At 38.2% G+C, this 27818-nt stretch overlaps 1 protein-coding gene across 1 annotated transcript in view; it reads left to right on the forward strand.

Annotated features, from left to right (window-relative positions):
- Positions 1–27818, forward strand: part of LOC139725154 (sarcospan-like) — a 246651-nt gene that overhangs the window by 38115 nt on the left and 180718 nt on the right. The window contains exon 2 of the mRNA XM_071636242.1: positions 9701–9803. The gene's annotated coding sequence lies outside the window, so the exon portion shown is untranslated. The remainder of the gene's footprint in view (positions 1–9700; positions 9804–27818) is intronic.

Below are 27818 nucleotides of genomic sequence, written 5' to 3' on the forward strand. Positions count from 1 at the left end.
ATTGGACACACGTCATATTATGTAGGTGCGAAACAGATTCCCAGGGTAAAACCTCTGTTATGTGTGACAGACGGGTCTGTAAGTGTGAACACACCCATATCGCTCTCTGCCATCTCCCATTGCGACATCACACGTGTCCAGGTGCCCTTTCGGGTTTGAAACGTAATGCATCTGATTCCCGCTGACAGCGAGGAGGGATAAACATCAGTCGTAAAATGTCAGCCGGGGAAGAGAAGTGCAGACGGCAGCTTGCCAAAGTGTCACACACATCTCCTTTTCGTTTTTTGCCACCACCTCAAACCTGTTGCTCGGTACTTGATGTTGTTGTTGTTTTTTTTTTTGGGGGGGGGGGGGGGTGAGGAGACCGGAGGGGATGAGGACACGATGGGGGCGTTGGGGGAGAAGGCTATCTCAGTCACATGAATGTGAGGAACCACATGTGTGTTAGTAGGTCACACTTTGCCTGTCTTATATCTAGCTCCTTTGCTTGTCTGCTAACTTCAGTTTTGTTTTTGTTTTTGTTTTTTTGTTTATTGGCATGTTATCCTTCTGGCTTCATCTCTGTATCTCAATGTTTGACCTCTTCATTTCATTCTGCCTGAACTTTCTCCTTATTTCTTCACTGTAACATCTTAGGTGTTTAGTTCAATGCCTCTTTTCTTGTATGTTGAGACTGTAAGCCTATTGCTTATTTTTAGTGTGTGTGTATTTGTATGGTTGTGATGCTCTCTCTTTCGCCATGTCTTTCTGTATGTCTGTCAGTCAGTCTCTGTTTCTCTCTCTCTCTCTCTCTCTCTCTCTCTCTAAAGTCTTTTTTTCTCTCTGGGTCTGGTTGCACCATCATTTATTTTCCTATCATATGCACTTTTACTGCCTATATTTCTGTCTATCTATCTTTATGTCTAGCCATCTATCTATTTATCAATTTCTATCTGTCTATCTATCTATATTTCTATCCATCTATCAATTTCTATCTATCTATCTATCTATCTATCTATCAATTTCTATCTTCCTCTATCCATCTATCTATCTTTCCAACCATCCAGCTCATTTCTCTACTTGTTAACTTCAGTTATCCTATTCCTGAAAATGTATCAATATGAAATAAACACAAATCTGCTTTCAAAAGTTCTTTTTTCCCTAATATCCTTTCTTTGATCTGTACTCCTTTTTCTGTCTCCCTCTACCAGTCTATCCTTCTATATGTCTGTCTTAGGGTGCGTTTATAAGATTTTTCTTTTGGCCAGAAACAGTGTTTTGAAACACTGTTTATGGCCAAACAGTGTTTCTAGCAAGAAAAAAAAATCTTATAAACGCTAACCGTGATTTGAAACACTGTTTTGAAACACTGTTTGTAAACGCACAAAATAGTGCGTTTACAAACAGTGTTCCTGTAGAAACAGTGTTTAAAAAATCTTATAAACGCAACCGCGATCGCAAACACTGTTTATGTGACGTCACAATGCCTTGCGCGCACCCTGTTTGACCTTTTGCCGAGGAAAAACTGCGCAGAGTGAGTTGCGCAATATCACAGTCTGAGCGAGAGCCCCAACACGCTCGGAGAAAAAATCTTATAAACGCTCTCCTGACGAAAGTGTGATTTGAAACAGTGTTTCAAAACCGTGATTCAAAACAGTGATTCTAGGCCCGCAAAATCTTATAAACGCACCCTTAGTGTCTTAGGCTGCGTTTATCTAACTTGAGAGAGAGAATCACGTTTCCAAACGGGTTTGCAACGGTGTTTGTAAACGTGGTTTGAAACGCGATTCTCGAGGAGCCGCGTTTATCTAACCATCATACAATCGCGATTCCAGTGGTGTCACTGCGCAGCTGCTTTGCGACGTCTGACCCGGGAAGTAAAGGTCAACTTCATACCACCAAACCTGCCTCATCAGTCACACACAAATAATGGGCAGAGAGCACAACCGGAAACAGCTGGGATTTGACCTTGAGATATAAACGCATTTCAAAACAGCATTGCGTTTATCTACTCACAGAACAGCGATCGTGGTCTCAAACGCGTTTCAAAACGCCCTTTGAGAGGCGTTTCAAAACGGCGTTTCTAAACGCGTTTGAAACCACGGTTTCATTTATCTAACCCCTGAAAATACCTCCAACGCGTTTAGGATCGTGATTCTACCTCAGAAAATTTTTAGATAAACGCAGCCTTAATATTTACAGATTAGAAACATTGTGTTCCAAGTTGAGCTGCACATTCTTTCTACTTGTCTTGCTGTAACAGGATTCAAGGTTTAAGGGTTGTCCATGATGTACTGTGATACCTGGGCTTCATGCAGAATAGATTAGTAATCTGCAGTGATCGAGGGCCAAAAAATCATCAATAGCTATTCAAAACAATCATCACCATCAATGTTCTTGTCAAAGTACATCATTCATACTTTATGTTGATCAGAGACAATGTCTTCATTGATGACCATTAGTGACAAAAATTTACCCTCATCTGGATTTGCTTTCTTTTGCTGGGAGTTTCACGATGTTGAAACGTTTAATCTTGATATAATATTTCTCTGCTTGCTGATTTGATCAAGAGTCATTTACTCGAATGGAGACATCATAACAGCCTATAAAAAAAAAGATGAAAAGCGTCATTAAAGAGGTTCACATGCAGTATACATCGATCACTGATATGGGAAGCAAGGAAAGCGACAATTTGTGATACCCATCTTATAATGTACGAAGTGACCTTGCCACAAGTTTTCCGCGCCATTGAATCACCCTATAATGGCTTCTGCGTGACTTGCAACGTCAGTCTTGCGAGCTTCATTCACAGGCCCATCCTGAGGGGTTATCCTACTCTCCTTAGCTTTTGGGCAGTCGTCGAAATCCACTCCGTGTTCAGACTCCATCTTGATAGTCTGTATCTCTGAGTCATAACGTGCATGCTGTTCCCATCATCGCATTGTCTGTTATACTGATTGCATTTTGTTTATCTGAGGTTATTTCATGCAGTGTATCAACCTCTGGGTAATCATCACTATAAAACCATTTTAGCTTTCAGGAATATGTGGCCTCACATCTCAAAATCCACAAAAGGTCCTCCAAGTCTAATGTTTTCTGTAGATCTGAAAGTTCATGTTATGATTGAACTCTGTTGATTTCAAATATTTGGTATTTTTCTGAAGGAATAGTTGTTTTTTTTTTCCATAAAATCTCAAGCTTGAAAGCATGAAATTATGCAAAAGCACATTTTTTTTTTTTAAATCACAGTGTTTTGCAGACTCTAATTTGTCCAGTTTAATTTGTTTCCCCCATTGTTCTTCTGTAATATACCTGTGAATGTGTAACTGAAAACCTGAGAAATGATTTCCAAATGGCAGCAGTGCATTGTGTAATTACCATGCATGTCAAATTAGACTGTCAGCTCAAGTTTGGGATAAACTAATAATCCTTTCATAATGGTTGCTATAATTGCACTTCAATCGACCCTGAACTTCAAAGCCATTTGTCTAAATATAGACTCTCCTATGGAATGAATTTCCTCTTTTTTTAAATTCATTTATTTTGATCTTAGATCATCCCTTCCTACTTTGTACGTGTGCAAACTCGTGCTACAAGTGTGCGACAGCATGTTCAAAGGGGCTATTGTCAGTGATTGCAATAATTATTTGATACCAAATGTGCAGCCAGTAGAAATAACGCACAGCCCACAGCCAGTAATGACTGCAGAGTTCTCCCAATCTGCTTCAGTATGTATATTGTTGATATTGCATATAATAGTTGGGATTTTGTTTGTGTTGATGATCTCAACAATTGAAGAAAACAACCAAGTTTTTTTTTTCTTTTTTTTATATTCCTTCAATGTTCACTTTTGTTGCCATGCAACATGGTGACAGGTATTATCTCGTGACGTTCATGAAGAGTTGGGAATATTTACGTAATCGTTGTCTGGCTTAATGAATTGTACTCAACCTTTTTTGGGGGTCAAAAATTACATCATAGACATAAGCAAACTGACCTAGGGACTTATTGAATATGGCCCCCAGAGATCTTCCGGGAAGTCATGCATATTTGATGGATTGATTGGCAAATTATCGATACATCTTGTGGAGCAAGGTTTTTATGGACGGGGAGACAAAGGAAAATAAATACAGGTGATAGGTGATGGGAGCTGGCATTGGGTTTGCACCAAAAGGCGCAAGCTGTCGTTAAAGGAACGTGCACGGTGAGTGAGCACTCGTGTTAATTGGGAAGATCGATCTGGGCTGCAAGCGAAGAAAAAGAGAGAGAGAAAAAACTGGAAGTCTCCTCAAAGTGCTGTCGGAAAAGAAAATTGATTTGCCCCAATGAATATTGCCCGGGAAGGTTCGATGATCAATTGTAGCGCAATATTCATTGGTGCTGGCTGGAGTGAGTGACTCAGAACATCCGTTTTTTGACCCATCCAATACTGTGCTTTCATAACCACCAAAACTCAAGTCCCTCTGTATATCTTTGTAGTTCACACACATTGAATTTAACTGAACTCACTCTTAACATAGAAAATCAAGTTTTCAGTTTCAATAAGTTTTATTTCTCCATTTGTATAAAAGAAAAAAAATGTATGACAATATGAAACATATTCACAAGTTATGGAAACGTAAAGAGTTCTCATTACAAATATATAATCATGTGAATAATACATATATTTCATTACAAATCTGTAAGTATACAGGTGGAGGAGACTGTTATCAATAAGCAATTCACTTGATGTGGATGACAGCCTCTAAACGTCAGGGCTTGTAGCAATTCTATTTTTTTTTCAAGTTTTCACATTGGGCAGTTTTTGAGCAATTCCAGAAGAAGCCATAATAATCACTTATGTAAACTGGTTTTATATGAAATTGTAAACAGTTGATTACTGTAAAATGAGGAATGTTCACGTGCATTTTAACCCGTTCCGTACGGGAACCTGTTAGCCTGTGTATTAAGTCTATGGGCATTTCAGAATTCAGTGTGGAACGGGTTAATTTCACAAATTTCACGAGAGCCAAGATTCGCAAAATTAAAATACATGTGAAAGTTCTTGTCTACACTATGCGCATCGAATGATAGAGGCAACTCATGAAAATTTCATGCCGCGAAAAAGACCGTCTGCTCCAGTACGCGTAAATGTCATGCCGCGAAAATATCGTGTTTTACAGTAACCAGACGCCTATCTGATACAATCCTATACAAATTAGTTGGTATACAAACAACTGCTAAAAGTTTCATTGAGTCAACACGTCAATATTTTCACTTTAGAAAAAAAGAGAAGTTCCGCCTATCTTCATGGTAGTTTGTGCTTCTTTGATTTTATTGCTAGAGACAAGTAGGTTGACAGTCCAAGAACTTGCTAGATGATAGCAACTCTCCATCATCATGTAAAAGACTTTGTTTATTTTTTTTTCTCCCCATATTTGCTACTTTAAACATATATATGATGACGTATTGGCTAAAGATGTATGACGTCTCCGTTAGTCTGACCCTCCATAATTTGGTGGGACTTACATGACACGTCATGCATTTGGACACATCACACGCAATGTTGCAGCTTTGCTCTGCTGCAACCATGTCTTGAAGTATGACGTGCAAGGAAATCTCAGCCATGGTTACTGCCGAGGATCCTTCTGTGCTGACGTCCATTCCAAACTCGACTGCTCTCTGAAGAAAACAGAGACTTATCAGAAAAAGCGACAACAGATCAAATGTAAATTGATTGAAAGGAGTTTTTGTGAGGAGGTGCACTGCCTTGTGTCACAAATATTTTTGCAATCTAACGGTATGTTTCGAGGCGACTTCTTTCTAGGTTGTTGTTTGTTTGTTTTTTCATAACATTTCAATGTGTCTAGATAACGCGGGAAATTAATTTGTTATCAAAGATGATTCTTAGTGGTAGACCTGGCAATTTATGCAACTCAGCTGCAGTTTTGTAAAAAGGAACTCTTTGTTATATTTCTTTACAGCTACTTCACTAAAAACATCTGAATGTGCATTCAACTTTCTATTATTCGTCAGATTTAGTTAAGTTTTAATTTGTCTGAGAAATGAGATAGTATCACACATTAAGAGATTGCATACTCCACTGACATGCTTCTGAATTTGTATCATTGCATGCTTGATAGAATGATATCTATATATGAAAATTCCAATATTTTTGCATGATTGCTGTTGCATATCACTGTCTCGACAAGACTTCAAGTTATAGAGATGTAACGACAACGAATAGAAAAAAAATAATATATTGAAAATATACACAAGTTAAAGTTGAATTATGATTTACATTTGAATCATATGAAATATGGTCATGTGGCGTTTAGTATAATTCCTGGGAAGTTAAACTTCACAAAGCACAATGATGCGAATCAACGCCGGACTGTCATGGGCATCGGATCAGGAGATTTCAGGAGTCTCGTTTAATCTCTCATAGGCTGCGACAAGACATGGCTGGCAGCCCTCGCTGCAATTTCGTTCAGGCCATGTTTGCTCAGTCAAAGAGCTAATAATTGTCACATGACTTGTCATCAATCAGAAAATTTCCTCGACTGACGAGAGAGAAGAACAAGAGAAGCAACCACCTCAATATCTTTCTCTTTTATTTCAAGTCTTGCATCACTACTTTTCTATCCCTGATAAATTACAGTCATCCATCCCCATCTTTTCCTTGGGGGCTTTTCTCTGAATATCACGACAAGCTACTTGTGTTTGTTCTCTTGTTCTCTTTATTTTCCTGTCGCCACGACTGGCTCTAATCTGATTAAATCGTCATTTGTTCTGGAAGTTAGATCTCTGGTTGGGCATGAAAATAACATGACATGCGTCATAGTCAATATGAGCATATTTCACAATTCTCTCGGGTTGCAGAACGTAATACGAAAGGTTAATGGCCTGCTGTTCAGAGGAGATGAGACGGAAAAAAACAAGCGAAGTTTTGTTTTTCGTGTATTTTCCTCCAATTGAAAGTGTGATGGAGACTATGTTTATTTGTCGTATGACTGTATCGAAAAGTGTCGTGGTGCACTATATTTGCAAACGTCGACTGATGCTGTGACTTCTTCCTAGCGACAGCCATTTTTTTCATTGGTGGAATTGAGTTTTATTACTTTTTAGTCTCTTCTTGATTGTTTTCTTCTGTTTAAAAAAAAGATTAAAAAGTGTGCAACTGTGACAGAACTATCAAACTTGAATATGTACATGCAATTGGCATTTGTGGATAAGTTTTGTTTTTCATCTTGTTTTAATCAAAGCATGATACTTTAAAGGTGCATGGTCCCGGCGTTTTAGTCAAATGCGTACGTGGGCGCACGGCGCAAGTTTCCTATAGAGACCTACGCTATCGACTCCTCTTTAGCGCTTAATTACGCTGTGGCCCACTTCCCCTAGTCCGAAGAAGTCCGATTCACTGTAGTCAGTGGTCGGATCACAGTTCGACTCATGATTCGGCTGAGGGGGATGACAGCTTTAGCAAACTTCTTTTATGATGTCATAATAACAAGCACATATGCACGCACCCTGGCATTACTACGAGACTGCGCGATGCGCAGAGAAGACAACGAAGGCAATGTTACTTAGCAACACCTACGCACTTTACTCTTTATGACAGCTCAACTTTGGTAATCTTCGTATCAATGCTGATGGTAATTGCCAGTATCATCAACAGCACCCTGTACACTACCGGAACTATGCACCTTTAAGTATTGCTCATGCTAGAGCATATCTGCATGTAAAAAGTTACTATGATAAGGTATCACTTGATGTTTGCCCCAGTAGTAGCTGTTGGAAGAAGGACTAAGCAGGTTCTGTAGATAAAGTGTAGGCATGGCATTGGTGGAATTTGCCTCTTCGCTAGTGCACTATCATTTGTTCATCTTTCTAATGATCAGATTCTAGGTCTGGAGACTGCTACAGGGCACTCTAAGGAAGCACTGCAAGCATTGAGGTGGCTACCCAGATTGCCACATCAAGCCCAAATCAGAATGAATGAGAACCACAAATATAAATTGAAAGAATGGCCTACTGTAAACGTGGAAATTTTCGCGGTACATTAATTTTCGCGGATTTTGCGCTACGTTCGCCTAGCGCGAATTCAAAAACGCGCGAATATATCTTCGCAATTTTCTATGCACATTTTGAACGGCCTGAATTGTGTGCAATTCGTCGATGATACTGCTACGTAGTACAGACATGTTTACGCATATACAGCAGTATCATCGCACGCAACGCACGCACCGAGCCCATGGCCGATTGGTGTGCTACATTCCCGCGACTACAGTACTAGTACTACAGTACATAAATACACATGTACTACGTAGTTGAGCGCTTGTACTCGCACTCGCGCCGCTCGCTACGTCGCTTATCGTACGCTGGCATCGCTGGATGAAAACAGAGACTGTGTATTAACCCGCTGTGGAGCGCGAATTTAAGAACCCGCGAATATGTTTTCGAGCCGCTCATACAGCGCGAAAAATTAATCGCGCGAAAATATTGACGTTTACAGTATCATGCATCATCCCACATGCTATCACTAACTAGCAGTTATGAAACAGAAGAGTACATTTCACTTCCCATCTCATCTTTGTTTTTTCTGTCAAAAGCGAAGTCGTAGTTTAAAAGATCTATACTAAATGTTATCGATTATCAAATTATGCAATATCCCCATAGTCAGAATTACTGGGTATTATTACATGTACATGTACTAGTATACAATTAAACTATGTGCAGTGATACAATGTGACAGTGTCTGTGTAGTGAATTGTTTAAAGGGATCGTACAGTTTTGGTTGAGACCTAATTCCAGGTTTCTAACATTTTTTGGTGAAATAATGAGAGACCTCTTATTGAAATATGAAAGAGCACATGATTCTATGAGGAATTCAATGTTCATTTGATGAAAATTGGTTTTGAAATGGCTGAGATATCCAAGAAAGAGCAATTCTAATAAAGTGTGGGACCAACACTTTATTACGATCGCTTTGCTTTACTTTGTTTTTGGATGTTTCAGTCATTCCAAACCCGATCTACATCAAATAAACTTTCAATTCTTTTTGAAATGGTATGCTCTGTACTATATCATAAGTGTTTTCTTGGTATCTCACAAAAAGTTAAAAGCCCAATTCTCATCTCCACCAAGAGATGCTGGTCTTTTCATGTTCATACATACATATGAACATATCTCATAGGTATACAGATATTTGTAGTAGCTGATTTGTATGTCAGTAAAGACTTTACTTCTTGGTATATGCTTCATTTGAGTTATACATGTGTATATTTTTTTTTCATGCCTGTTCAGTATGATTGAACTCAGAAGAAGTACAGCTTCACCATTTTCAGTTGTGTTGTTTAAAACCTTATTTCCATATACATTTGTAGTCATTATAACAACAAATTGTGCATACGGTCTTATTCACCCAGGGTAGGTACTTCAGTGCAAATGCTGGTCTTTTTTATTTGTTTATTTTTTCATGTTTTACCCTAGCATTGCCGGGGACCCTTCTATACTCCAGGGACCTACATGTCATGTGAACTTTTGTCCACATTTTATGCATTTTTCAAGAATAAATAAACCCGAGAGCATTCAAAGTTAAAGACAAAAATGCCCCCCCCCCCTCAAAAAAAAAAGTAGAAGCAAACAAAGCAGCCACAGAGAAAGCAAAAGTGTACCCATTACTGCACATTAATGGCGTATGATCAATCAAACTGCTCTTGTGTTTGTTTGTTTGTTGCAGACTCTGGCAATTAGGGAGTCCTTCTTGCGCATTTGGCGGAGAGGGCACCAAGCTGCCGACGGTGTTCGCGAGTTCGGTGATCAAGACTTCAACCTGGAAGGTGGTGAGTGAGAAATTAACAATTGCAATCACATTCCTCCATTCTTACCAGGAGAATAAGAGAGTAAATAACTGCAGTACTCCACATGACTCCTGTTGGTTGACTTAAATTTGTATAATTTATCTTCCTTGTATGAGTTCATAACCTGCTGGCTGTTTTTTAAGCTCTTTCTATAATATCTTATATTGTAGATCTGAGAGAAATTGTAAAAATTAAAATGGACAATGAATTCATGACAATTCAATTCCATCCAACTAAAGAAAATTGAGCAAACTGTGGAAACATATAATTAATACCCCCATTCCACAGAGATTTTTTCATATTGGTCACCCATCAGAAGGTAAGGACAAATTGTTGCTTCCGTTCACCCACACAAGTGTATCGGATGGCAGTCTGATAAATCCGACTTGGTTGGTCGAGTATCAGGTGAGTGTCAGACATGATCCTCGGCAGACAATCTTGCCTCATCGGATCACCGCCCGACATGTTCGACACCGACCTCATAGTCAACCAACACAAGTCGTGTCCATTGGACTTCAAGTCAATACACTTTGATGGGTGGCCGGAAGCGATAGACTTCGCTTCCAATGAGTAACCAATGAGAGAAAATCTTTGTGAAATGGGATTACATGTATTACGTTGAATCTCAGATATAGTGTGTAATAACAAAGTGTACAAAATACATGCTACAAACTCATTTGCAGCACCCCCCTCCCAGTCACACATGTGAGACCCCTTTAATACTCTATGATCTGCACTGGCTTCCAGTATGTCAGAGAATTTCAATAGCATTATGTATAAAGCACTATATGTCTTGGCCCTCATCTATCTCATTTAGTCAGAGACTCCAACTCTCCCGTTTTCGACGGGAGATCTCCCGCCGAAAGCCCATTTTTGCACAATCTCCCGTTCTCCCGTTTGAGATTTGATTTCTCCCGCTCTGGCTCTGTGTCTCCCGGTGGAAAGGATTTCTTACTTATTTCTATCGTATGTTGAAAAAATAAGCCTTAGATAGCACCAGAGAACATCTAGAATCCTAGGAACTTTGCACACATCAACTTGGAGTCTCCCGTTTGCTAGGGGTTTCGGGCGGGAGAATCTCCAGATCAGAAGGTGCTTGGGGTTGGAGTCTCTGTTTAGTGCAAGTTTGCCTTAAAATATACAATATACATGGAAGGATTTGGAGAAGGCAGCAATATCAGTGGAATGCTTCAGTGAAAGTTTGAGGAAAATCAGGCAATGCCTTCAAAAGTTATGAATTTTTAAAGTTTTAATGCTGCTATTTCTGGATGAGAAAGACTACTGCAGCATGTGATGTCACATGCGTGGAACAAATAAAGTAACGGTAAAGAAAAGAAAAGTATTTTCACTTTTCTCACAGAGCATTTGATTTGCTTCTCCCAGAAGGCGGGGGAATGATATTAACCATAAGTCGAGAGAATGTGTACTTTAAAAAAAGAATGAAGTTTAGTGGAATTTGCTTCTATCTCCAGCATTAAATCAGACCCCTCCCTAGTAAACATGTGTACTGTATAAGCTGTTATTTTCACTTACAGATATTTTCGCGAATGAGGAGATCATGCACATTTTAGCGAGATGTTATTTTCATGATTGGACACCAAGGCTATCGTAAATCCAATATTAGCCTAGTGTATAGTGACATTTTCATGTCTTGTCAAATTCACGGTCTAGCAGTGATTCGCAAAATTTGTAAAAATTAAACCCTCTCAGAAATAACAGCTTACAGTGTTTCTTTTTTTGAGCATTGGTAGAGATAGAATAGAAAGGAGTGAAGGAGATGGGGGAGGGGGAGGGGGAGGGACTTGAGATAGAAGCACCTGCTTACCTGGGAGAGCGCCCTCGGCGAGGTTACAGCACGAGGTCATTGACATGCCAGGACCCAGATATACACAGTTCTCTGCAATGGCTAATAGGAGGGGCAAGTGGGGGGGGGGGGGGGGGGGGGGGGGGGTAAGGAGGATCCCTCCACACCTTCTTGAAAGCTTGCCACTTTGCAGCGCATGAAAGGGTAGCAGCTGTGTTCCAGAGTTGTTAAGATGTTTAAGTGTCCGTTAAATGGCCGGCAGCAGTCACAAAATGAAGACAAAGAAAAGAATAGGGGAAAAATTATGTTAGAAATTGACTAAGTGCAATAGACTAATTATCTTGCATGAAGACTTTTCTGATGATGTGTGGCAAGCATTCAGCTGTTAAAGCAATTATGAGAAATATCAAAGCATGGGGGGGGGGGATGTGAAAGAACAGCCATCATAGAAACACAAACAAACATCCACTGTAGAAGAATAGGGGCTGTATATGCCATATATGTAGTGAGTTTAGTTCGTTGTAAATCGGGACTTTCCAAAAGTTTTGTGAGTGGTTAAATTTGAAATCATGGAATATAGTACAGAATGAAGAAATGTATGAGTGCACATTACATTCACATTGGGACTAGAGGCATTATTTTTTTCATGTCTTTAAATTTGCGAATAGCACCTGACTCACAAAATTTATGAAAAGAAAAACCTCATGAAATGTTTGGAGTATGCAGTATTCTATTGTTCTGTTCTGGATGGTCTGACTGTTTGGCTATTCCTTGTTTTTGTTTTTGTTTTTGTTTTTTCATCTGGCTTATTTTTTTTTTAACTCCCTCGCATCTGATTGGCATTTTTGGGGTGTTTTTTCTTTTGGCTCTTTTTTCTTTGCCTTTATCTTTCTTTTTCATTATTCTATGTTTTACTGATTTTTCAAATTTTGTATATTCTCATATACACTGTATGCATGTACTGTATATTCATCTTGAGCAGTTTTCCTTTCTCTTTTCTAGCTCTCTTTCTCTCTTTCTCTTCCATCTTTTCTATCTCTCCCGCTTTCCCTCTTTTTTTTCCTACCTACTTTTTTTATCGCCCTCTTCAATTTTTACTCTCTCTATCTCTCTCTAACTTTTTTCTCCAATTGCATCTGTCTTTCTCGCTCCCTCAGTCCGTTCAATTTTCTTTGTCAATGAACAGAGCTGTATTTTCTGCCTGCTGACGGCAGCCGTGTACTTTTGAAGCCAAAGTGTGAATTGATATGGAGTTCAGACAGTTTGATGGAAACTTGATATCGTTGCCTCTGGGAGGGATAAGAAAGCGTCACGTATCAATTTAAATGCATACAGCAGTGCGGCACATTTGTGTTTAATGTGCGCAACTTCCTGTTTTTCTCTCCCCATGGAAATGCTTTATCACCTGTCTAAAATGCACCGATTTATCTTGATTTTTTTTTCTCCCCCCCTCCCATCGTCCATGTGAGCAATTTCGTTGCCACAGACAGTACCGTTGTGTGGAGAGATTCATGCGACAAAGTGCTGAGCACTTGGGGTATGTAATACAGCATGGAGCTTTTGCCATGTTTTCATTTGGTGCAGTCTCGAAGGTATAATAAATGTTCCATTTACTCTATATGAATGCAGTGATGGAAAACGGATGGGAAGACAGTCGTGAATTTTATTGTTTATTCGTAATTGTATTCTATGTCAGCCTTTTATCGTAGTGTGAATGGTTTTATTCAAGTAAAACAGTCGCTTGACTATTTTTGAAGCCAGGTTGAGTATTCTCTTCTGTATGCAATATCTAGTGGTAACCATTTTATCATGCTGTACTTTATTTCCCATTCAAAGATTTCTCATACTTTGTGCACTCTTAGAACTTGCAATCGTTTTTTTTTCTTTTCATCCATTTCATATCCAAAATTCTTGCTTTTTGCCTCCCCCCCCCATTGACTCTCCTTTATTAAGGTCTCGAAGACATGAAATGTATGAGAAAATGAAACAGGTGTTTTGAGAATGCTGGGGGGAGCTAAATGAGATTACTCCAGATTCAGGGTGCTGGATGGGCCAATGGGGCACACTTTGATAATACCTGTTACCTGCTTCTTCTGAATGTGAGTTCATCAACACGAGTGGAGTCTCTGGCAAGGGAACACGCACGGGGGAACTCCAAATTGGATTTACCCTCCCTCCCCTTCTGTAGCTTTTCACAAGTTTACTTCAATGTGTTATCTGTCTCGATGGACACGTCTTTGTTGCTATTTGTGAGTCGATTTGGCTGTCCTACTCAACATTTATATGAACACCTGCGTGAAAAACGGTACACATCGCTTGCAGCGTACTGTTTACACAAGGATGCCAGATTAAATTTTGTGGACACCAAACATGAGTTTAAGCACAGTGGCACAGTTTGTCCACAAACTTCATTGTCAGTTATGGCCAGCATTCTGGCATCATGAGGATATTACTTGAATTAACAAAATTGTGTAACATGTAGTTGATAACCATTGCAGATATACTGAAAGCAATGGTAAAATCATGCTTAAACGGGAATTTTCTCCAAATATATATTTAGATTTTAGTGCATGCAGAAATATAAGTGGAACACAACAGTAAAGTTAAAGGAAAATTGAGGTGATCTGTTCATCCTGCTGCCATTTCTGGATGAGAAGGCTATGACAGTTCATGACGTCATAGGAGCGGAACAATATACACAAAATTCATGTATTTTCATTTTTCAAGCATAAGTGGAACACAACAGTAAAGTTAAAGGAAAATTGAGGTGATCTGTTCATCCTGCTGCCATTTCTGGATGAGAAGGCTATGACAGTTCATGACGTCATAGGAGCGGAACAATATACACAAAATTCATGTATTTTCATTTTTCAAGCATAATGAAAAAGTACTTGAGTTGCCTCCTTCAGAAGATGGGGGAATGATACTGTATTAACATGAACATGTCGTTAACAGGTCAAGGAAATGTGCAGTTTTCTGTAAAGAATGACATTTTGTCAGATGCTCTTCACACTTTTTTTATCAGAGTTGTACCATTGTGATGCCATACGTATTCTTGTAGCCTTCCCATCTGGTGATGATGACACAGAGATCAATTACATTTTAAGAAATTCATAACTTTTGAAAATCCAGTCCAAATCACTTCAAACTTTACTGATGTGCTCCGCTAAATTGGTGCTCATTCATGCAATACAATAAAAAAACAACAACAGCAACAAATTCTCCCTCTTTTGCATTATACTTTTTAATGCACTTATGCCAAAAATCACACTTGGTAAGGAAGGTCTTATCACAGTCTTAGCTGGGTAATACTGGGACAGTGTCTGTGATTGAGATTTATGATTAGTGAATTGCATGTACTTAATCAAAATGCTGATGTTATATTGTTCATGTACGCAAATCTAGATAAATTGTACTCTTATTTGGCTGAAAGCAAGCACGAAAGGCGTTTTGTTTGTCTTTAAATCAATGGCCCAAGAGAACAATCGATCCACATTAACATCATATACCGTGCAGGATTACTTCTGTTTAATGTTTTAATGAATGCTCCTCTTAGTCAATTTGACTGTGAGTTACCTCAGTTGGTAACGTGTCTGCTTCACAATCCAAAGGACCCTGATTCAATTCCCTGGTCCTACTTAGCAATATTGTGTGTAATCATACCATCCCCTCTAGTAAGAGGCAAAAACACTCTGTCCCTTGGCTAGGAAATAAAATGGAGGTCCCATGTGTGAGAGAGATACAGCTCATGCATGTAGAAGATCCCGCTTCATTTATTCATCACAAAGAGCAGGGTGTTTAACCCGGTGAGGTGGTCCCGCTTTATATCCAACTGGACCCCATGGAAGACTAGCTATTGCAGCTGAATACGGGCTATCCAGCCATCTTCTCAGATGGAAATGAAACAGACGAACAAACTTGCTTTAAAAACATGTCAAGATGGTTGAGTGTTCCCGTTAAATCTTACGGGCATGTACTGCCCCAACAATGCTTGTCTTAGGTAGATGTTAACCTAATGTCCATGTAGGAAGTCAACTTGACATTTCCATTCTTGCCTTCACTGTTTTCCCTCAACTGAGGTTGGAAAAACCCGTGGGCAGTGCACTTCTATCATGCGGCCAGTTGAGATATAATGTTCTAGTACCTTGGGAAGAGTTCTCTGGGTCCATCTTAATCATACACAAAATCTGGAGGAAATTTGCAAAGTGGGCTAAATGGTCTCATAAGTACTATCTTTGCCTGAAGAGCTCTCTGTAATTTGTTTTCCTCTTTTTCCCCATTATACTTGTCAAGTGACTCTTAACCTAGACTTTGCAAAAAGAAGACAAATAAAAAGTTTGTTGGCATCAACATTGCTTCCTCCGTTCGTGGCTATTGAGGTATATGTTCCTTCTTAGGACGATGCAGTACACTGTCAATAATCATTACACGTGGGAGTTGATCTGTGTTTTTTAGTTTCATTCAGCTAAGAGTGCATTCACATTGATTCTCTTACGTTGTAGCTATATCTGGTTTTGTGCTCTGTTTGTGGTTTGTTATAGTGATTTGCATGGTGGGGGGGGGGGGGGGGGGAGGGGGGCTTTTCTTTGTGAACGTACATTGCAGTCACTCATTGTCAAGATTGTGTAAACCCCCATGCCTTTTCAGCTGGAAGTAATAACCACATTCTCTTTATATCATTTCCGTACTTTTAGTCATGTTGCAACAGCAACCGGAAGTCTGTTTGACTCAAACATTGTCTGGATGTTTGTGCAAATGTATTTTTGGCTGTTGTGTTTTTTCATCTCTCCATTTTTGTCCACAGCCTTGAAAACTGTTAAGCAGAATTACACATACTTTGACCCGCACTGCCTTTATATATTAGTATTTATATAAGGATGCCAAAGTACAGGACTGAATTTTTTTTCAATATCAATTTTATTTTCGTATTTTTCAATGGAAAATACATAAAATATAAAAAATATAATCATACAGAATGTCCAGCTTGGATATATACCCCCCCCCCAAACAAAAATGCAAACATAGTACATAGCAGACGATGTGTCATTTCAATCAAAGTAAAAGAATGCTATAGAGAAACTACAATGGAACCTACTAAAAAGCATAACTTGTTGAGTGTAGGTCCCAACAAAAAGCCTAGTTTAAAAGAACAGGATGAGGAGCACGGGTACAATTAACTAAAGACCAAACTAAAGAATAAATGATAAAACAATGACTATCAATACCCAGGGGTACAGAAGATTCTTCTCAAATATAATAAAATGAGAACAAGTAACCACATGCTTCGCACTATATAGCAGATGCCCTAATAGCAGTTTTGACAGAGGAGTGATAATGTGAATGTGACGTAATTTTATGGTTTTAATATTACGGCTTGCATTGAAAATACACTGGAAAATGTCGGAAAATGAAAGACATGTATCAACAATTCCTATATGTGATATACCAGCCAGCTGCAATGCAGCTGAATTGAATAGACAGAGAAGGAAAAGATGAAAAGAGTCTTGTACATTTGCATATCTATGAAACATATGTATGTAAGTACAATATGATAAACTTGATGTCATCATGTACCTTCAAGCTTCAGCCGAAACTGTCACTCAGTTGGGATGGGATTAGAAATCGAGTTGATACTAATATCACTTTGAAGGCCATGATACTTATTGTAAATCAAGCCCGCCTTTTAAAATTCAAGATATCATTCAGGTATGAAAAAGCATTTAATAGCAAGAGTATAATCTGAACCAAAAGAGTTAGTGGAAGGTGAATGTAGTTAGACTTCATCGTACTGGGTTATGAAAAAGATGCTTTTATTATTAGAAAGAAGTGGATTCAATTAGGTTTGACTGGTAGCTTGATTTACGAGCATGTTGTGTGAAATGCTTCACTACCTTCAATGTAATTCCATAACTTGGGAAAGCAAGGTTGCCCAGGAAGTTATAGTAGCTGAATTTATGAACAGCTTCAGAGAGTGCATCTGTTCCTGCAGCACAATTCTTCACACACACACAATTCTTCTTCTTCTTCAAAAAGAAAAAAAAAAATGTCTGCTTCAGCAATAAATAGATAAATTTCAACAAACAAGTACCAAACTAGAAATTCTGCCAAGCAACAACATCAACAACAAAAATATGTTGTTATAGGTTGGGATAAAAAACAAGCCCCTCAAATCCGGCCAAAAAGAGGTGACCGGTCCAGTTTTCATGCCAGCTTGGAAAGGTCAAGCACCTTGGAGGTCACCGACCTGGATTTGGGCAACTCAATGAGAGGAGTCGGAATTGCAGCGGGGCGCGGGGGCAGCATACCTTCTTTCGCTTCTTCTGTCGCAAGTTCATGCTCCATATATACTCAAATCTGCATCTATACCGCTACGATAATGACGGTGCTTGTTCATTGCGGCGCAACTTCTTGTTTTATCCCGCTGATGCGGTCGCCGTCCTGACCCCGTTTGATTATTTGGATTTAATTAGGGCAAGCCAGGGAATGCACAACGCAATTCTCACGCTGTGCCAGCAGGGGAATATCAGTCGAAGTCCCTACGAAGACGTAGAGTGTGTGAATTAGTCACAGACCTCTTACTCCGCGGGAGCTCATACAACCTTTTGTAAGTGTGTGCTCACAAGTGAACTAGATGTATTAAAACTTACAAAATGTGTGACACAGGTAGCTATGAAAGCATGGGCATGATACAGTGTACTTGTTTTTGCAGGTTGATCTACATGTAGGCCTTCTTGTATGTCTATTTATGTTTAGGAATCCAATTGCAAATGTGTGGTTTTTTTTCTGTGTTCATGGAAGTTGCACATTTTATAAAGATGAAACAGGGTATTTGTGTGCATGTTATTTTATGTGAAAGGGAAAAAGAAGAAGAAATGCAACAAAGTGCACCCACAAATATGATTAACAGTTCACAGTAATGTACAATATGGCTAAATAATCTGAATGCCCGCTTTCAACGACACATATGTGCACACACACACACACACACACACACACACACACACACTCTCTCTCTCTCTCTCTCTCTCTCCCCCACTCACTTTACCTTGAATGCATACAGCAAGTTGTTACTATACTCTGGTGCCGATATCTTAAAGGGACATTCCAGACGATTTTCATAATGTCACATCATGTAGTATATAAATCGACAACTCCATGTACAGATTTGTGGAATTTACTGTGGTTCTTTAGCAGAGAAACAATACTTTGAAAAACCTTAAACAAATTACACTGAACAAGGATGATGACATAGGAGGTTCACATATTTCAGAAATGTAGCAGTGTAATTCCATTACAATACCGCTTGCTTGCAAGTTCACCTGTGCAAAATCTATGCATGCCTTCTTCTTTTGTTCTGTTTCCTTGAGCCCCAACTCATGCATTCTTATGGTGACTCTGCCATGTCATCATCCTTGTTCATTGCAATTTGTTCTAAATTTTGAAAATATTCTTATTCTTCATCCAAATCATCACAAATTCTGAAACTCTGTCGTCAGTATAACTAATTTATAGTTGTTCAAATGAAATAAATCTGAAAATCATCCGGAGGTCTCCTTTAATCCTACAGTGCCGGGTTTATTTTGAAAAAGAAAGACAAGCATCTTCGTATATCAATTCTTTTTTTCTCTTTTTTGACAAAAGAAAACATTCCTCAATCATTTAGATTCCTCCCATTTCCAATCATGCCCAGAATGAGAAAGAGTTGCATGCAGTAAACAAGGCTGCCCATCACTCTGTGTAAAGGTGGAATTGGCACACTGTCAGAGGCATTCAAAACAACTGTACAGAGATGAATCAAACAACCCCTGTTAGGTTGAAGGCTACTTGGCATTTGCTTGTCTAGCCCATGTTATATTCTACATAACACTTGTATTAAATACAGTGTACAGACTTACTAGACTGGAATGAATTGGAATTATGAACACATGTGAAGTGACTACAATATATTAAGGACTTAGATTATGGATTTAGATTATATGTGACTGTGCACCTCAAAAGAAACAAAAAGTCGCCAGACATGAATTTTTAGTTAAGACCATATTCTGAAAGAGAAGACTTTAAGCTTTAAAATGATGTATAACTCAAATCAAAGGGACTCTCCTAACCTGTCTAAATATTGGAAAGAAAGCACAAACTCAGGAAACGTGTGAACTGAGAAAAGAGGCTCTGAAGTACAGTGTCTATTCAAGCGCTTAATCTTTACCAAACCGTGCTGGCTGTGCGATGAATGGGACAAAAAAGAGGAAGTAAACCACTAGAGTAACGACAATGAAGGGATTATCAGATTAAACTAAAATTAAGCACGCCTCATTAACACATTCTGACCATAATCAATGCCAACTTTCAAAGCAGTAGCACTATCCTTTCAAAAGTTATTAGAGTTGAAAGTGAAGAGTGTGGACAAGGTTTTTCAGAAATGAAAAAGGGATTCTAAAGACACACCTAATCACACTATTCTACCAAAAATGTTCGAGATAAACTGCTACAAAAAACACATTTTCCTGCCCGTTTTATGATACCAAATTTTAGCATAATGTAAAAGAAGACTCGCTCTTTCAGAAAATATGAAAAAGTCAAGTTCGGCTAGGTTGACCCATTTCACTTATTTTCAGTCCTCACGCAAAATCAGTGTGTGCGACTTTATGTTCGTTTTGAGGTGCACCGTCACATATTATGGATTAGATATGTCTGTAGAGCACATTCTGTATATGTGATTAAAACACACCATTGTTTATTTAGCAGCATCTTTACCACATTCACTTTACCAATGTATTTTTTTTTGTTCATATCCTTCTTATGGTATGAAAAAGCCTCTTTGCTAGATTTCAGTAATGTGAAATCAGTAGTTTCATGTATATGCACATACACACATATAAAGAAAATAAAATCTATGTATTTTGGATGATTCTAGCTTGGTGGATTTAAGCACCCTTTTCTGCCATTGTTTGCAGGTATACTTTACTTTCTTGTTACACAAGCATTCCTAAGGAGCAAACTGCCAAAAATAGACTTTTTTTTTCTGTGTCAACGCTAGCTGTGCCCACAGTGACCAAGAAGTAATAAACTAGGGCGGGTAACTGCAATAAATTGCAATAGTATGAGCTAAAGAGCCATCTAGCACCTTTCACTGTGTGATGCATTTTGGGCCACGCTCTACGTGACACTTTCATGGTAACCTGCCCGGCAGGCGTCAGCCGCGAGGGCAGCATGCTTTGTTTAACTGCAAATATTTGTTCATGTGGCTCTCCGTGTGCCTGGATCCCATTATTAGCACTGCCGGAGCAACAAAAGGTGTTGGAACATTAGGGCTGTCATTTCTTAGCTATTTGGGGTAACTTTGCACCTATCCTTATAAGGAAAAAAAAATGTAAAAAGTGAAACAAGACAATGATCATATGATAAAAAATAGTGCCATGGAAAAATAGACTGCAAGGCATAACCATTTCCAAACTACATATTGTATGTTTATTGATGTTTTTCAATCACATAGAATATAAATTGTATTTGAATATATTCAAAGAGACGATTTACAGGAGTGTATTTTGTAGATATAGTTCAATGCGTTCAATGTATATAATACAATGTGTGTATATATGAACTTTGACCTCACTGTAGTTCACAGCCTACTGTAAAACATATATACGCGGCATGAAATTTTCGCCGATTGGAGCCGACGGCCTTTTTCATGGCATGAAATTCTCAAGAATTGCCACTGGCATTCAATGCATATTGTGTAGACAAGAACTTTCGCATACATTTTAATTTCGCAAATCTTGGCGCTCGCAAAATTTGCAAAATGAAAATGCACGCAAACATTCCTTGCTTTACAGTTATTATTGGCCTGCTTCTCTTCTGAACTCATGTAAATATCAAATGCCAGGAATATTCTTTGTAATTTTTTAACTTAACTCTCATTGAAATTACCATGTACCGCTGGAAACTTGGTCTCTCTAAAAATGAGCAATTCTGAATTTGGTGGATTGATTATGTGCAGCAGTGAACGATGGGCCATAGGGACATTTACAAGCTGTATATTGCTATGGCAACATGTGTAAATAATGTGCGAGTGCGCTGAGGCGTGACATAGGATGAGCCCAAATGTCATCTTCATTGATGGGCGAAGATGATAGCCGAGTGAGGCTGCTTCACTGGTTTATGACCTCAGAAGTACTTTCCTGACAAACGGAACCGTGATGCCGCTAGAAGTTCTACACGTCCGATTTCATCCTGACGAGCATGCCCAGTATGTGTTCAGTGGTCTCTCATGTAAATGATCCATGTAGAACTAGTTGTCATAATTTTGATTTGACCCGTCAAAAGAAGCTAGTGAGTACCTGACATATTTTTTTTCTTTAAGATGTGATGATACAATGAGTGATATTTATGGAGGTATGTGGATATTTTGGCTAAAATTACAATTATGCATTTTATATTATTGATAGGATATCATTAACTCACTCATTCATATAATTGGCTGTCCAAGAATTGTTTTGTAAAGATTAGGAAATCTTCACAATTACATAATTTCCTTGATTTTTATCCAATTTCGATCAAATTTTTTACTGTCGTCCTTATGAAATTCTGCTCTTTTGTATCAGGATAGCTTTTCACTGGTCTGGAATTCCCCTTGAAAGATTTCATTACCATGGATGTTTTTTTACACTGTCATGGTGAAAGGTCGTATATATATGCAAGAGAAGTTGTCACGTATGTGCTTATTTTAGCTTTAAATCATGAAGCGCACTCAGTAAACATGTTAGTGTTTATCAAAATCTGATCACTAATGCTGCAAACTAATGCCCAAAGAACCCTTTATCCATTGGTAACTCAAAAGAAAAACAAAGCAGAGAAACTAAAAGCCGCCTTTCACAACCTAACGTGCCGTCAGTTTAAACTGAGATTGAGACTTACGGCGTACTGATGGCAAAGCAATTAAGAGATGGATTTTTGTCGTTTTTCCCGACAATTAGGAAAACTTTATAAAGACAACAGTTGACTACAGAGTGAGTTGATCCATTAGCTAGCACTATTGGGATTGAAGTAAAGGGTTTTTTTTCCTCTCGCACAAAGTCTTGTTACCGCAGGAAAGACACCTTTCATCTGTTACTCTATAGTGATTGCTTATTTTTCTATTTTGATATATGCTCGCTTTGCATTTTTTAGGCATCATGCACGTAGCACATTACCAATTAACACAGAAATCGTTGCTCACAGCGTATCCCATGGTGATGATTGATCGGAAATATGGCCGAAAAATCACCATCCTTTCCATCTGCCTAAAAGCTTTCTTAATGCAGCCATGCAGGAAATAAATCTAAAGTGTCGGGCAAATGGCTCCGTTTTGGGAAACCGGAGTGGACATGTAACGAATCGTGCATTAGGCCCTACTCGCATTATTTCCAGATTAGCGTGCATGAACCGTCAGCAGGCAAGTCTTTCAGGTCCTCGTCAGCCGTACAAGCGCCAACTCTGCGTGAAACGTGCGACCAGCGTCCGCGCAGTAAATTATTCGCACCATGTGCAGTGTCAGTGCAGGTGAAGTAAAGCTGATGGGACTGAAATTGTCAAATCTCTGACAGCGTGCCAAGTTCCACATTGCACAATACCAGTTGTGTCAAAGCTTAAAGGCATTATTTACCATTTGCAGATGGAACAAAAACCCAGCCTTAGTGCTTCAAAATAGTTCTAAATTGTGAGTGAGAGATAGAAACAACCACTGTACAATTTTTAATCAGTATAATCAAGGTTAAGTAAATGGTTATACAAAATGTGAATGACGGTTATACAAAATGTGAATGATAGTTATAATAAAATAGTTTCTAGAATAAACTGTCTACAGTTATGATTTAGTGAGAAAAATAGTGCTATTTCTTAATATTTTAGCATTTATTGCATTTAGAAATGTCAGTATTGAGCTATATAAGTGTGATTTATTATTATTATTATTATTAATTCTATTATTATTATTATTATTATTATTATTATCATTATTATTATTATTATTATTGATTTTATTATCATTATTATTGTTATTATCATTATTATTATTGTTGTATTATTTATTACAAAATTCTTATATGGTAAGATGTTTTGTGATACAACTGACCTACACATATGTATCCAATGTGATAACTCAAACATGTTTTAAATCACTGCTACCCATGGTAAACAGTACCTTTAACAGGGCATCCGCTCAGAATAAAGGACCAGGGAAAACTGGGAACTTGCCAGTAACCACCAAAATGTGCAAAGGATTGACATACATCTCTTTAAAGAAAAAAAAAGAAGGGACAATTAACCCAGTAAAAATATAGCAACTAACAGATACAAGGGTGGGTTTTACCTATTACAACAGCACAACATGATTTGGATGGAAAAGGCAATTGCAGTCTAAAGGGCATTATCTGCATATCGTACAAGTAGCTTTGTATAGCTACCAAAACGTACCAGTACAAACTGTGGAATAGAAATAAGCTATAAAGCATTCTTGCGTGTATAGTATGCTTATTGTCCTTCAAGTCCCGATTCACAAAGCATTATGCTTTAACAAAGTATCTGGTGTATTCAGTATTTGACACTTTGGTTTGCTAGTGTTGCATTATGCCCTTTCTCTTATGAGGCAAATTTCTCAGTGATGGAAAGAGAGAGAGTGCTTAATAATCTAGAAGGCTTTCTGTGAACTTTGCAAAATCTTCTAAACAGCAGAAAAAGAGATAAGTAAAGATTTTGCAAATTGCTTAATGTCTATTTCAGCCCAAAGTGTGGCTGACAACCTATTCTACAAAATAGATGCTGCAATAGCATACGAAAGATCTCCATTGAACAGGTGGATGAAACTTGTACAGTAAGGGAAAGCTTATCAAAAGAGCAAATGTTTCTTAAAGGTATGTTTAGAGTACCGGTAATGATGTTATCTAAATAGAAAGGATATTTCTTGACTCTCTAATGACATATATAGAAAAACAGTTTTATACAAAATTCTTTCAGCTACAGGTAACCAGATCAGCGATTCAATATGAGTGTAATTTGACCCCCTACTTTTGCATGTTTCACCAGTTGAGCAGCACTATTGTGGACTGTTTGCATTTTTCTTTTTTTTTCTCCCTCAGGAATGCCACAAAGAAGAACATTTCTTGATTTTTTTTCTAGGTGAAAGAAATGCATGTATCAATTTCTCTGTAGTCTATATACTTTTAGAATTACATTTTTTTTTGTGCTACTCTTGTGAAAGCAGACATAGATATACACAGACATTTTTTTTTTTGTATGTGCAACGTACATGTGATCTTTAAGTTGTAGGTGCCTTAAATAGCCATCTTTACATTAGTCTTGGTGTTATAACATTGGATGACATTTAAAAGTGGGCTTTATATCTGGGACACATTTCCCTGCATTTGTATGCGAAATATCCCTCCGTGGCTGACCATCATTCAAGATTCCGTTAATATCTCAACAGTAGCCAACATTCATTAGGACGGTCAGTTCTGATCGATGTAACGTCCAAGGACAAGTGAAGTGCTTCTCTTCTCCCACCAAAAAAGGAAAAAAAGAAAGAAAGAAAGAAAGAAAGATATACCTCGAGAGCTGTATCCCGTTGACATCCCTCCAATTAATTTGATTCAGCCGGAGATAATTAATATTTGAGTCAATATTGGATCTCCGGATGGGAACTGAAGCGTGTAATTAACTTTGCAGATGGGACAATGCTATTAAGTGAATGGTAGTGGAATGTATTAACCAGGGCTTACAGATGAATACTGAGAGAAAAAGGGAAAATGAATGATAGGATGTCTGACTATGGCATAGTGAATTCTGAACAGTTTTTATAAGTAAGTCTTTATTATTTTTGAACACTTGCTCTTAAATAAATAATGTACATGTAAATAATAGGTCTTGTTCTCGATGAAATGGAATTATGTGTATGCAATCCTCAACTGTGCATTATGTTTACCCAAATAAGCCTGCAATATTAATACAGTGTACATAATTCCCCCAAAAGTATTTTTGTTGAGGGCATAAGGTTACACGGGAGGTCCTGTGTTCAATTTCTCCATATCTACGTAGTGGTAATATTCCCCCACAAGATGCTTTTTAAAACCTACGATGTCATTGATGTGATAGGAATGAATGACCAAATGTACTGTTCTGTGTTCTTCTATTCCGATGTTGTCAAGGTACAAGTATACTTGATAATGCAAGGCATGGGCCACTAGAGAAAAGGAAAAACAGATGATGGGTTTTCTGAAAATTGTTTCTACATATATATCTATATTTTATTCGCAAACCACTCTTTCTGAAAGATGCAAAACATTGCATGTATGCACACTCTAGTCATCAAGTATTCCCTTTTGGATTTACATTTAAGTGCTGTGTAGAATGATATGCTGTATGTACAAATTGTAAGAAGGAAGAAAAAGGAGAGATGGAGAAAAGTTAATTTCCATTTTGTTCAAACTGAAATATCACGTCCCAAGTGGGCCCCAGAATGTAGTACATTGCGTGGTTCCCTAGAGGTGTATTGTGAATGTGTGTGTGTGTGTGTGTGTGTGTGTGTGTGTGTGTGTGTGTGTGTGTGTGTGTGTATCTATTTGAGATCCACACTCCTTTTAGTGAATTGTTATCGTGGTGTTCAAGAGATGTGCTACAAATAAAGAGCACTGAGTTTAAGGTAGACGACAGTGGCTAACCTTTTAGACTTTTAAAATTTGCAAAGCATGTTGCAAGAATTACCATTGTGACGTGTCATCAATATAATTATGTTTGTCTGTCTGTCTATCTCTGTCTTTCTGTCTCTCTGTCTTTCTTTCTTGTCTCATCGTCCATACATACAGTGTGATTCCATTTGAATTCCCTACTGTAATTAGTAATGTGAAGCAGTTCTACAGCTGTATGTTTTAGTTGTGCATTTAGGATGATATTTTGTTCCTTTCTGCGTAATTGAATTTTTGTCACATTTGATTTCTTTGTTGTTGTTTTTTTCTCACTTTTTAGATTTTAACTAGCTTTTAATTTGTTTACTCCGTAACTTCTGCATTTCAAAACTTGTTTTTTTTTTGTGTGTGTGTCTGGATTTTTTTCCGAAATTTTCATTGATCAACTTCCCAGATTTTTTTTTTTTTTATTACCATACAGAGCAACAAAATATCAGGATGAATTTCCCTTTAACCCCATAATGACTACCATTTCCAAATAGCATTGACATTGTGTGCAAAGAGATTGAAGTTGGTATTAGCAGTGTTAAAAGAGAATAGATAATCAAGGCAGAAAGGAGAGGAGAAGCATAATGGAGTGAGAGAGAGAGAGAACAGAGACATATATTTTAAATGGTCAGATGTATAGAAAGTGGAGTGAGAGACAAATTAATTAACTTTGCCCTCGATTGATTCATTCTCAGTTTATATCTTGCCTAAATCATATGGCTTTCCCCAAATCTGCCGACGCATGAATTAAGCTACAAAAATATATATATCCCAATCTTGCTAGTCTTCATTCAATCCCCAAAGCTAATAATTTTTGTGTGAAAATAATTTGAGCTGGTTTCTTTGCAATATTCATTGTGTGTGCCGTCACCACGTGTATATCATTACTTTTTTTTTTGTTCTATTCTTCTATGATCACCATCAAAATTAAAAATTTGATCCAGGCTCTGGGGCAGTCATAAAGCATTGTGCAATATTGACTGTAAGATATGAAGTGTATCATCGGATTCCAAACAAAACTTGAAGACGTGGATTCAACAGGTTATAAAAATGAGGAGGGAAAAAAAGACTTCTGGAGTTGAGTGTAATTAAATTGGTTGGCATACTGGCAATAAAGTGAGCCACCATCTGGGCAGCTGTGAGTGATCCGGCCAAAATAGATTACTCGCCGGACAAAATGAGATATATTAATTCTTGAAAGAAAGTAGAAGGATAAAAGGAGGGGGTAGAGAAAGGGGGAGGGGAGGGAGAGGGTGGAAGGGGGAAGGATCAAAGAAGTAAGAGAGAGATATAAGGGGGAAAAGAAAGAGGGAGGGAGGTTGCATTGTACTGAATACACAACAATGGGAGCTAGAAGGCCATTGATTGTGTGCAGAGTCCATGGAGGTAACAGTGACCTTCTTGTTCTGTGCGGACAACAATTCATTTTTGCCTCTCATAGATTTTAATCTGAGGATAGTACATTGTAGCATCACATTGTCATGGTGACTAAAA

Source organism: Diadema antillarum, unplaced genomic scaffold (assembly GCF_040938485.1).
Source record: "Diadema antillarum isolate AM-2024a unplaced genomic scaffold, OU_Dant_1.0 seq00000017_RagTag, whole genome shotgun sequence".
NCBI lineage: Eukaryota > Metazoa > Echinodermata > Echinoidea > Diadematoida > Diadematidae > Diadema > Diadema antillarum.